Raw genomic sequence first — 13,247 nt, 5'->3', positions numbered from 1 at the left:
TCTTTTAAAAAGCAATAGCTTTGGGGCACCTGGGTGGCTGTCAGTTAGGCATCCGACTTTGGCTCAGGTCATAATCTCCTGGTTTGTGTGTTCGAGTCCTGTGTCAGGTTCTGTGCTGACAGCTCAGAGCCTGGAGCCTGCTTCAGATTCTGTATCTCCTTCTCTCTCTGCCCCTCCCCTACTTGTGCTTTGTCTTCCCTGTCTCTTAAAAATAAATAAATGTAAAAAAATTTAATATTTACATTTAATATATATATTTATTTATAAATTAGGTGTGGGAAACTTTTGTCCTTGCAAGAATATGCTTCTACACTTAGAAAATTTTTTGTTATATTTATTTTGAGAGAGACAGAGACAGTGTGAGCAGGGGAGGGGTAGCGAGAGAGGGAGAGAGAGAATCCTAAGCAGGCTCTGCACTGTCAAACAGAGTCCACCACGGGACTTGAACTCATTTTGAAACTGTGAGATCATGACCTAAGCCAAACTGAGAATTGGATACTTAACCGACTGAGCCACCCAGGTACCCCCATACTCTTTTTTACTTCATGAAAATCTATAGGGGTTTGGGATTTGGGATTGCCTAGAATAAATTTTTAAAACAGTATTCTAATTTTGTTTGTAATTGTCTCTTTTTCATGAGTGAAAAGGGTATAATTGAAGCCCTTCCTTTAACCTGGGAATAGAAAAGTGACTGTAGGTGAGGCAGTCAGATGTTCGTCTTACGCTGGAATTTGACTCTTAGATGTTCCATCCTATCCTCGCCAGTGGTAGGTCCTCGCCAGCATTTTCCTGCTACACAGTTGCTGTTAGCCTTTGAATTTAAATTTGGCTCAGTTATATTCCATTGATCTATTTGTCTTTCCTTATGCCAGAACCATTGTCTTGATTATTGTTACTTTATGTAATAAGTTTTTACATTGACAAGTATGAGTCCTCTAACTTGATTCTTATTTTTCAAGATTACTCTGGGTCCCTTGCACTTTCATATGAATTTTGGGATCAGCTTGTATATTCAATTCAGAAAAATAAAGGCAACTGAAATTTAAAAAAATTTTTTTTAAGTTTATTTATTTATTTTGAGAGAAAGTAAGTGTCGGTGGGGGCGGGGCAGAGAGAGAAAGAATCAGAAGCAGGCTCTGCATTTGTAAGCATGAGTCCCATGTGGGGATGGACTTCAAGGTCAAGATTATGACCTGAGCTGAAATCAAGAGTCCACGGCTTACCCAACTGAGTCACTCAGGTGCCCCGGCAGCTGGGATTTTGACAGGGATTGTATTGAGCCTGTAGATCAATTTGGGGAGTGTTATTATCTTAACAACATAATCTTCCAATCCATGAACTCAGGAAGTTTTTCCATATATTAGGCTAAGGAAGTTCCCTTTTATTTCTAGTTTGTTGAGTATTTTTACCATGAAAGGAAGCTAGAATTGAAGACATAAAAAAGAACTGTGTTCCATCTATCCTTTCCCCTTATGTGGACTAGATCCACTCTTGTTAGAGGAGAGAGAAAAAAAAGCATATAGGTAGAGATCCTGTTGCTAGGCCTTTGATATACCTCATAGGATGTTGTATGCATTAGGGTTATCTTTGAATGTAGAAGAATACTGACTGCTGTGGCTAAGCCATATAGTGGCTCATTTTTCTGATGTAACAGTTGGGAGGTGGTCAGTCAGGGGATAGGTGCTCATGGATGTTGCCAAAGATCCAGGACCCTTCTAGATTCCTACTCCATCATCATTAGATTTGGTGCTTATCTTTTGGATGGCTGTCTATCTCCACAACCACAACTGTGTTCCATGAAGGAAATAGAAGAAAGGAAAGAAGGGAAGCAGGGATGAACTAGGTGAGCCTTTTTTTTTTAACTAGAAAACTTTTTTTAAACTATGAAAGTAGTATTTCTAGAAATTCTATTCGTGAATTTCTGCTTTAATTTCATTGATGAAGATGAGTCAAGGTCATCTCTAGTTGCAAAGGAGAAATGAATATTTTTAATGAGGCACATTGCTATGTGTTTAAAAATTGAGGTTCCATTGGCTAAGAAGATGCAGAGAATGGATATTGCTCAGGCACTAGCTTATAAGTAGAATTTCTGGGAATTAAACACAGGCAGATTGATTCCAAAGCCCATACTTTACATTATGGATTATGATAATCAATAGATGCATTTTCCCTTTAATTTATTTATCCAATCAATCATTAGGTATGTATTTATTGGGCTTAATACACATCAGTAAGCAAAAGAGATAAACTCTTTGTCCTATTAGAGGTTTACCTTATAGTGGGGGATGCAGTGGGGCCAAGACAATAAAAGAGCCAACAATTAACATATTAAATAAGTCAATCATAAACGATGTTGGAAGGTGTTGAGTATATACCGAAAAGGTCATAGAGCAAGGGTAATAGGGTCTGGGGGACCGGAGGTGGGTGTATGTGAATAGGCTTCATTGACACTTGATCTTAGCCAAAAGGCTGAACAGATTAGGCTTCATTGAGAGGGTGGTGTTTGAGTACAGACTGAAGGAGGAAAGGGAGTTCTTTGGAATCCTATCTAATTGTCCTTTTTCTATACTTGTAAATATCTCTCAGTGAAATTTAAACCAGTCTAATATTTGCCACATCCAATCTATAGGGTGATATTGCATTTATAGCACCATCTGTAGTCTCCTTGAAATGCTCCTTAAGCAGAGGACTCAAACTTAGATATCAAGTTACTGGAAACTATAACTAGTAATATGCAGCCTGGCTTTAATTCTTTGAACATTAGATGAAAGCAGGTATGGGGGAGAAGAGTCAAGATAACAGAGAAGTAGGGGGACCAGAATTTCCCTGGTCCCTCAAACACAGCAGCATTGAGGTCAGAACACTTGGAATACCAGGGGTACACCGTGCAGAGTGACAGAAAAATTTTCACAGGTGGAGAGTTTGGCGGGGCAGAGGTGTGAATATGTGAATTGGGAAAGATCAAACAGGCAGTGTAGGCATGGTGGGGGGCGGGCAGGGTGGGAACCTCTTCAGTGGAGAAACAAAAGGAAGAGAAAGAGAGACTGTGGAAGTATGGGATTGTATTTGGACAAGAGAAAGACCTCTCTGGACCATGGACTGGGGAATGAGAAATACAGAGACACCTAGTTTCTACTTTGCAAACAGCCTTAGGAGCTAAAGATGGGAATTATCACGGTTGCCCAACTTTCTCTGGACAGAAGCCCTCGGTGTGCTTGCACCTGGTGGAGAGGGGAGTCAGCCCCAGCTTGCCGTAGAGATCTGGGAGAGACCAGTCCTCCCCGTCTATCACTGTGGGAAGAGGCCACCCCCCCACCCCCGATCCCAAGCACAAAAGACTCTGAAGGTGCCAACCAGAGGCCCTTTGTCAGCTGGGCAGTGGCACTATTCCAGAACTGGGTTCGTCCTGTGCAGGATGCTTTAAGACATTGGGTTTTGAATCTCAGCTGAGCACCGAGGAGGCACAGGAGACTGTGGAGCAGGGCAGGTCAGCTGCCCTCGCTACTCTGAGGATGGCCTGAACAGTGTGGTTTGGGACCCCTGGTCTGGGGAGGAGAAATTGGGTTGTTGCCAGTTTCCTCCCCATCACCAACACGGTGGGACTTCAGGGAACGGGACGGCGGGCCCCCAGTGGAGGCGGGACCCGCTTATACCAAAGGCTGCCCCTCAGTGTTAGTCTGCCTTTTTCCTCTTTTCTTTCCTTTTTCTCCTATTCTTTTTCTTTCGACCTTCTTCTTCCCCTCAGCACCCCCCCCCCTTTGGAATCAGGCTCATAGTTTCTGATTTGATTTTTGCTCAATTCTTATTATATACATACATACATACATACATTTATTATATATATACTTTATTTTTTCTTTTTTTTTCTTTGTTCTGGTTCTTTGTTTAAGTAGGCATTTTTGCTCTATTTTTTTTATGCCTTTTCTGTATCTCATTCTTCTTTATTTTCCTCTCTCTTGCTCTCTGGAATAAGCCTTATCCTTACTTTGATTCTTAGTTTGGTCTTTAATTTTTTATTTATTTTTATTTTTATACTTTTTATTTTTCTGCTTTCATTTCTCTCTCTGTACAGGGTAAGATTTCCTTTCTCCCCCCCTTCCTTCCTTTTGTGCAGGGTAACTTCAACGAACAAATCAAAGCACACCTGGAGGAAGGACCAATCCACCACTACGAGCAGTGAAATAAAGCAGCCAAATGCACAACAACAGAGTGCATGCAACACACCCCAAAAACCACTTCCTGAAATGCCAGGTTCTGGACAGGGTGCAACCCCTTTTTAATATAATAGCACTTGCAAGTGCAAGACACAGAACAAGCCATTAAAACATGTAAAAGACAGAATCCTAGCCAAAATGATGAAATGGAAGAATTCTCCTCAAAAGAAATTCCAGGAAGAAATGACAGCCAGAGAATTGCCCCAAACAGATATAAGCAATATATCTGAACAATAATTTAGAATAATGGCCATAAGACCAATAGTTGGGCTTTAAAAAAGCATAGGGGTCAGCAGAGAATCTATTGCTGCAGAGATCAAGGACCTAAGAAATAGTCATCATAAATTGAGAAATACTGCAAATGAGATGCAAAATAAACTAGATGCAGTGACAGCAAAGATAGAAGAAGCAGAGAAGAGAATAGGTGAAATAGAAGATACAATTATGGAAAATGATGAAGCTGAGAAAAAGAGGGAAAGGAAACTAGAACACAAGGGGCAAGTTAGAGACCTAAGTGATTCAATGAAATGAAATAATATTGGTATCATAGGAATTCTAGAAGAAGAAGAAGAAGAGCAAGGGCCAGAAAGTTTATTTGAATAAATTATAGCTGAGAATTTCCCTAATCTGGGGGAAGGAAACAAACATCCAAGTCTAGGAGTCACAGAGAAGTCCATTCAAAATCAACAAAAACAGGTCAACACCATGACACATCATAGTGAAACTGGCAAAAATTGAAGACAAAGAGAGAATTATGAAGGCAGCTAGGAAAAAACAGGCCTTAACCTACAAGGGCAGACAGTAGTAGCAGACAGATCCACTGAAACTTGCCAGGCCAGAAGGGAGTGGCAGGAAATACTCAATGTGTTGTATAGGAAAAATACGCAGTCAAGAATCCTTTATCCAGCAAGACTACCATTCAGAATAGAAGGAGATAAACGCTTTCCCACACAAAACTAAAGGAGTTCATGACCACTGAACCAGCCATGCAGGAGATCCTAAGGGGGACTCTATGAGTGGAAAGCAGCAAGGGCTACAAAGGACCAGAGGCATCACCACAAGCACAAAACCTATTGTTAACACAGTGACACTAAATCCTTATCTTTCAAGAATCACTCTGAATGCAAATGGACTAAATGACCCAATCAAAAGACACAGGATATCAGAATGGATAAAAACCAAGGTCCATCGCCTACGTAGACCTGAGGACACCTGCAGATTGAAAATGAGGGCTGGAGAACCATCTATCATGCTACTGGAAGTCAAAGGGAAGCCGGAGTAACCGTACTTAGATCAGACAAAGTAGATTTTATTTTTAAAAATTTTTTAAATGTTTATTTATTTTTGAGAGAAAGAAGAGAGAGAGAGAGAGAAAGAGAGAGAGGTGAGTGGGAGAGGAGCAGAAAGAGAGAGAGAGAGGGAGACACAGAATCTGAAGCAGGCTTCAGTCTCTGAACTATCAGCAGAAAGCCCGATATGGGGCTTCAACCTACAACCACAAACCATAAGATCATGACCTGCACCAAAGTCTAACACTTAACTGACTGAACCACTCAGGTACCCCCAGACTAACTAGATTTTAAAACAAAGGCTGTAATAAGAGATGAAGAAGGGCATTATATCATTATTGCAGGTCTATCCATCAAGAAGAGCTAACAGTTGTAAATATTTATGCCCCTGATATGAAACATCCACTACAAATCAATTAATCACAAACATAAATAAATGTATAGATAGATGAAAACAGATATTCCTCCCCCCATATCTGATCTATGTACATGTACTGACTGAATCCAAATGATGTCTATAAACACACAGTCAAGATAAACGTCATAAGTAGCCTACAGAATGAGAAGAGAAAGCACTAAAAAATAAAAACCACACATCTTATTCTCTGTCCTTGGCTGTCATGCAAAAATCTTCCAGTGAAATTAGTATGATCATACATGAGAAGTATTGAGGGCTTTTGTGTGTGTTTTGTTTTCACTTTAGATGCTTGGTGTCTTGCCGTAAAATATTTATTGAACTGCTTTTGAGAAATATATTGATACGCCAGTTGTTACTGAAAACCCCTGCAAACAATTAAAGTGGCATTGACATAAATGTCGGGCTGAGTATCCAGTCTGTTTCAGTCTCTGACTGGATGTAAGAAAGCTCCATGAGGCCAGGGGAAGTGTCCGATACTCATTTGTTGAATTAAAGGAGAGAAGAAGAAGAAAATAGTGAAAAGAAAGAAAGGAATTTAAAAAGAAAGGAAGAAAGAAAAGAAAGAATGAATTGTCTTTATTTGGCTGCCCGAGGTATACCGAGTGGTATTTGAAGAGAGAAGAGTAATATAAGGCAATGCTGCAGGGGTAAAATGTTCAACTTTCATCCTGAATCTGTGCTAATTGTTTCATGACTATGATGACTGTGAAAGAGGTATTGGTGCCTGACAGGAGTGATGCTGATTTACTCTGTTTTAGAAACTGAAGTATAATTGAGATATAACAGTGTATTATTTCCAAGCGAACGTCATAATACTTTGTTGTCCCCATTGTGAAACGATCCCCACATCAAGTATATTTACCATCTGTCTCCATAGCAAGTTGTGGTATTTCTTCTTATGATGAGAAATTTTAAGATTTATTTTCTTAGCAACTTTCAAAGTTGCAATACAATATTATTGACTACAGTCCTCAAGCTGTATGTTCCATATTTATATAACTGGAAGTTTGTATCTCTTAGTTCTCTTCCCTCATTTCACCCACCCGCCAGTCCCCCTCCCCTCTGGCAACCACTGATCTGTTCTCTGTATCTATAAGTTTTGTTTTGTTCACTCATTGTTTTGTTTTGTTTTTCAAGTTCCAGATATAAAAGAAGTCATTTGGTATTTGTCTTTCTCTGATGTATTTCATTTAGCATAACACTTTGAAGTCCATCTGTGTTATTGCAAATGGCAATTCTTTTTTATAATTGAGTAGTATTCCATTTTGTGTGTGTGTGTGTGTGTGTGTGTGTGTGTGTGTGTGTGTGATGTTATGATCTTGAGGGAAAAGCTTTCAGCTTTATGCTATTAAGTATGATGTTAGCTGTGAAGTTGTCATATATGGCTATTATTATGTTGAGGTATGCTCCTCATAGGTTGAGGGCTTTGTTTCGTTTTGTTTTGTTTTTTGAAGTAGGCTTCATTCCCAATGCAGAGTTGAACTTGGAGCTTGAACTCAGGACTGTGAGATCAAGACCTGAGCTGAGATCAAGAGTCAGATGCTTAACCCACTGAGACACCCAGGCAAACCCTACAATTTTTTTTTTGATCCTTATACCAGGTTAATTTAATCTAATTAAAAAATTTTTAAATGTTTGTTTATTTTTGAGAGAGGGCAAGAGAGCATGAGCAGGGTGAGCAGGGGAGGGGCAGAAAGAGAGGGAGACAGAGGATCCAAAGTGGGCTCTGTGTTGACAGCAGAGAACCTGATAGTGGGGCGCCAACCCACGAATTATGAGATCATGACCTGAGCGGAAGTCAGTTGCTTAATCAACTGAACCACCCAGGCATCGCTGGGTTAATTTTATTAAAAAAAATATATGCCAGACATCATTTTGGGAGAAAGTATGTGCCTAATGTAATGTAAAAGTAGGGCATTATACCTCCAAAAATGTTGTGAATCTTGAGAGTGAATTGTTTTCCTGATAAAGTGATTCAGAGCAATCAATGATGGGCAGTCCTGCATCAAATTTTTAAAATATGATCTGGCACATGCTAGAATGTTCACAAAACACTATGCATGTGGTCACACACCAGACCACCCAAATGTCCTGATCAGTAAAACGGATATATAAATCCTACAGTTTTAAGCAACAGAATACTTACAACCTTGAGAGCAAACATCAATGAATTATAATTACACACAACATGGTTGTCTCTCACAAACAGAGAGTTGAGTAACAAAAATGACATGAAAGAGTATGCAGTGTATGATTCTCTTTTGTAAGCAGGTTATGAAATAGGCAAGACGAACTGTTAGAGCTAGAAGTTGGTCAGGGTCATGGTTCTGCCTGAGGAGGCAGGGGCTGGGAAGGACAAGAGGGGCTTCTGAATGCTGACCGAGCTCCGTCTCAGGACCTGGCTGCATATGAAGCTGACTATTACGATTTGTGCATTTTCATGTACATATGTTACACTTACATAAAATTTAAAAATAAACAAGCAAAAAATGGCAGTAGTCTAGTGTTAAATTAAGCTTAGGCTGAATGGACAGCTCTACTGGTGTATATCTACTTTGTTGAGAGTTTTTAAAAATCACAAATGGATGCTGAATTTTGTCAAATGCCTTTTTTGAATTTATTGATATGATCAAATATTTTTATCCTTTATTTTTTTTTAACGTGTTATACTATGTTGATTGACTTACAGATGTTGAACCATCCTTGTATCCCTGGAGTAAATCCCACTCCGTTAAGCTGTATGATCCTTTATGTATTGTTGAATTCAAGTTTGCTAGATTTTGTTGAGCATTTTTGAATCTATGTTCTTCTTCTTCTTCTTTTTTTTTTTTTTTTGGCAGGCCAAAACCCCAGTTTATTTCAGCCTCAGAAACATCTTGGCCATCACAAAAATAAACTCTACCAAGGGTGACATAAGTCTCTACATCGAGGCTAAGGGCTTAGCTGCCACATGACGAACTTTGGGGTGCCTGGCAGACACTGCCCGCGAGGGGGTTCAGCAGCAGCCTGGTGGAGGTGGCAGGTGAGGATGGAGGGGCTTCACTTCTGGGCCAGCACGAGGTCATCAATGGCCTGGCCCTGCTCCAGCTGCTGCTCCATCTCTGGGAGCAACTTTACACCATCCACCCCCCATCTGTACGGGCTCCACCTCTGAGAAGCCCAGGTGGTCCGCCCTGGAGACACTGGAGACACCGAAGAAGATCCCGCCCACAGCAGCTGTGTCCATACAGCCGGTGCCTTTTTTTTTTTTTTTTTTTAAGCTGCAGTGGCTGAAGCACCTCCAGGAGCCTCTCATGTTTGCCCAGCTGGGGCAGTTGGATGTGCACGACGGCCTGCAGCCCTGTGCCCAGATTGGACGGGCAGGGGAGGATGTAGCCCAGGTGAGAGTTCCACATGAGTTCCTAATTCTTAGACTTGAAGAGAGTTTCAGTCTGGATGAGGCTGTTGCGGAAGCGAGCGCACACCTCCTTCATGTTGCCTCCCTTCTGCGTGCAGAGGACCCTCAGGTGGCCTTCCTTGTTGATCCACACCAGGAAGGTCTTACTGTTATTGGGCTGGATGCCATGGGTGTCCAGCTAGTCACAGGCCATGTCTGAGGCCAGCAGCGGGGGCAACACAGGTTTGTTGAACAGAAAGTGATCATCAAGGAGCCGCTGCTGCCCCGCCTGAGCGCACAGGACCTGATGGCCAGGTTGCTGTGGAAGCTCTTTTGAGCCTTGATGTGAAGCCACTGGGTGTGCTCTTGGAGCACAGCTACTCTTAACAGCTCAGGACCCAGCACGTTGGCCATGTAGTTACTGAGGTTGGGGAAGGGCATGTTGTGGCTGTTGGAGGAAGGCATGGTGGTTGCAGGGGGAGGGTGGCAGGCAGGCAACCGGACAGGGCAGAGGCAATCGGTCCATCTGCAGCTCCAAGCTCTGCGTGGGCAAACAGCCTGCATCTGTGTTCTTGAGGGATAGTGGTTCTTGCTTTCTTGCTTTTCTTTGTTGCTTACTTTTCTCCCTTTCCTGCCCCTCCTCTCCCCCTGCCTTCCCCCCTCCCTCCTCTCCTGCTGTCTTTGTGCTCTCCTCCCTCCCCTCTCCTTCCATACCTCCCTTTTCCCTTCCCTTTCCCTTCTCTCCACCTGTCCTTTCTTTTCCCTCCCCCTACCCCTCCCCTTCCCTGCCCAGTCTCCTTTTCTCCTTCTCCTCCTTTTATTTCTTTTTGTCTCTGTCTCTAGTTTTGGCTTTACAATAATGCTGGCCTTGTAAAATAAGTTTGGAAGAATTCCTTTCTGTTCAAGTTTTCTGGAAGAATCTGAGAAGGATAGGTATTAAATCTTCTTTGAACGTTAGGTAGAATTTACCAGTGAAGCCATCTAGTCCTGGACTTTTGTTTGTTGGGTGTTTTCAATTACTGTTTTAAATTTCTTACTAGCAAGGAGATTACTCAGATTTTCCATTTCTTCATGGTTCAGTTTTAGAAGATTGCATGTTTCTTGGAATTTATCTGTTTCTTCTAGGTCATCCACAGGTTATTGGCATATAACTGTCATAGGAGTCTCTTTTGATCCTTCGTATTTTTTTGATATCAGTTTAACTTCTCTTCTCTCATTTCTAATTTTATTTATTTATTTTTTCTTAGTCTAGCTAACTGTTTGTTGATTTTGATGATCTTCTCAAAGAACCAGCTCTTACTTTCCTTGATCTTTTCTGTTATCCTTTTAGCCTCTATTTCATTTATTTCCACTCTGATCATTTATTTCCTTCCTTTTACTAACTGTGGGCTTCATTTGTTCTTTTTCTCTTCCTTTAGAGGTAGTGTTAGATTGTTTGACATTTTTCCGGTCTGTACCGTTGTGAACCTGCTTCTCACTGCCTTTGCGCCATGCCATAGATTTGAAGACGCTGTGTTTCCATCTTCACTTGTTTTAAGGTTGCTTGTGGTTTCTTCATTGGTCCATTGTTGAGTAGCACGTTTTTACATCTTCACATACTTGTGATTTTACCCGTTTTCTTTTGTAATTGTCCTCTAGTTTCATATCATGGTGGTCAGAAGAAATGCTGGATATTATTTCAATTTTCTTAAATTTATTGAGTCTTTTTTTCTGTCCTGATGTATGATCTACCCTGGAGATTGTTCTATGTGTTCTTGAGAAGAGTGTATATTCTTCCGCTTTGGACAGAATGTTCTGTAAATATCCGTTAGGTTCATCTGACCTAATGTGCCATTTAAGTCAATGTTTCCTTAGGAATGTTTGTCTGGATGATCTATCCATGGATGTAAGTGAAATATTTAAGTCAGTAAACTAAAATCAGTTCAGTAAGCCAAAGCAGTATTATTGTACTCTTGTCAATGTCTCCCTATAGATCTGTTAGTATTTGCTTTTATATTTAGGTGCCCCTGTGTTGGATGCATAAATATTTACAAATGTTGTATCTTCTTGCTGGTCTGTGTGTGTCCTTAAGTCTGAAGTGAGTCTTTTACAGGCAGTAAATACATGGATGGTTTTTTAAAATCCATGCAACTGCTCTCTGTGATTTCGATTTGAAACCTTAGTCCAATTGTTTCAGATTTGAGGGTCCCAGACCTGCACTGCCCCTGGACAGCATGACCAGGAGCTCAAAGCCGATTATGGCGGGGCCACAGTAGAATGGTGTGTGGGAACAAAGCACTTGTCTCTCCAGCTTTGACAAGGCTGTGGTGGAGTGGTGCACTGGTGGGGCACTGGCCTGGCCAGCTTGGGGAGGCCCAGGGAGCAGAATGTGGGGCTGGGGGTACCCACTGGTGCTAGTAGGTCAGAAGGAGAGAACAAAAATGGCATCTACCAGAACTGGTATTGGTAGAGTAGAGGGAGAATCCTAAAAGTGGTTCCCACCAGCTTCTCTGTTCCTCCATAGAATCCCAACAGACTCCTGCCCTTCTGGCAGATTCTGTAAGGTTAGCAACTGTATCTCCTTTACTTATGGTCTGGGTGCTTTATTTTATTTTATTTATTTATTTATTTTTAAAAAGTTGATAATTTATTGTCCAGCATATTCTTTTTTTGTTTTGCTTTTGGGTTTTTTTTGTTTTTTTTTAAAGTAGTTTATTGTCAAATTAGTTGCCATACAACACCCATGGGTGCTTTTTTTTTTAATGTTTATTTTTGAGAAGGCACAGGCAGGGAGGGGCAGAGAGAGAGGGAGACAATGGATCTGAAGTGTGTTCTACGCTAATAGCAGTGAGCCTGATGTGGGGCTCAAATTCAGTAACTCTTAGATCACGGCCTGAGCCGAAGTCAGATGCTCAACCAACTGAGCCACCCAGGTGCCCCTAGGTGTTTTTAAACTGCGGCTTCAGTGCTGGGTCCCAGGGTAAGTGATTCTGCCCCTGAGCCCTTTACAAGCAGTGCCTGTCCCTACAGGCCCATGGTTTTCCTGGACGTAGGCCTGGCTGGTTTGCAAAACCAGATGTTTGGAGGGCTTTTCTCTTCAGTGCACGTGGCAAGTGTCGGGGTACGTGATGTGGGGCTCAGACCCTGCTCCTCAGGGAGAAGTTCTGTATTTGTGGGATCTCTCTTAGCTGCGGGTTGCCACGCCAGGGTAGGAGTTTTGGTGTAGACCATGTCTCTGTGTCTCCTGCCTGTCTGGTGTTGCCATTTATCCTTCGTTATGTAGGAGCTTGTTCAGGGAGATTTCAGGTCTTTTTTTCAGGTCTATAGATTTGTTCTGTCCACAGAGGAGGTGAATTCAGGATCTTACTCGGCCAACATCTTGAACTGCCTTCCTGCCAATTCACTCGTCTGCTGATATACTAATGCCTACATGTAGGGGGTGAAAATCAATGCTGGGGCAATAATTTTCACTAAGTTTTTTATTTTTGTACATCAGTGTCAATCAATGACCATATACATATTTGGGCTGAGGAAACATCCTTTTATAGTGATTTCCAAATTACAGAAATCAATCTGTTTGTGACCACATTTAAAAAATGGCCCAGAACAGAAAAAAATAGAACAGACGAGTGTATCATATGCTGTGAGGGTGAGTACCATAGTGCGTATGTGTATACTGGATTAATTCCTGGAGTCATTTCTTACTATGAAAAGTGTTTTAAAGAGAAGTTTGAAATTCAGACTTTGAATCAATGAAGTATTTGAGTTGGGGAAAATACAATCTCTAAACAACGAGTAAGCCATTGAAATCTGTCCGAAACTCAGCTCATATTTTTTTTTATACAATTTATTTTTTTAACATATGCAATTATTTTCCGTCATTTACAATACAGTAGTTACAATGATACTCCAAACAGAAAAGCAAAGTAAAAAATCAAAACCCCCACTTCTATTTCATGTAATTAGACTTA

The 13,247-nt window shown here is 41.2% G+C and overlaps 1 pseudogene; it reads right to left on the bottom strand.

The window, feature by feature from the left end:
- Positions 1 to 8,960: 8,960 nt before the first annotated feature.
- On the bottom strand, positions 8,961 to 9,762 carry LOC115301253 (annotated as a pseudogene).
- Between the last annotated feature and the right edge of the window lie 3,485 nt (positions 9,763 to 13,247).

Source organism: Suricata suricatta, chromosome 1, assembly GCF_006229205.1.
Source record: "Suricata suricatta isolate VVHF042 chromosome 1, meerkat_22Aug2017_6uvM2_HiC, whole genome shotgun sequence".
NCBI lineage: Eukaryota > Metazoa > Chordata > Mammalia > Carnivora > Herpestidae > Suricata > Suricata suricatta.
This window is presented reverse-complemented; position numbering and strand designations above follow the sequence as displayed.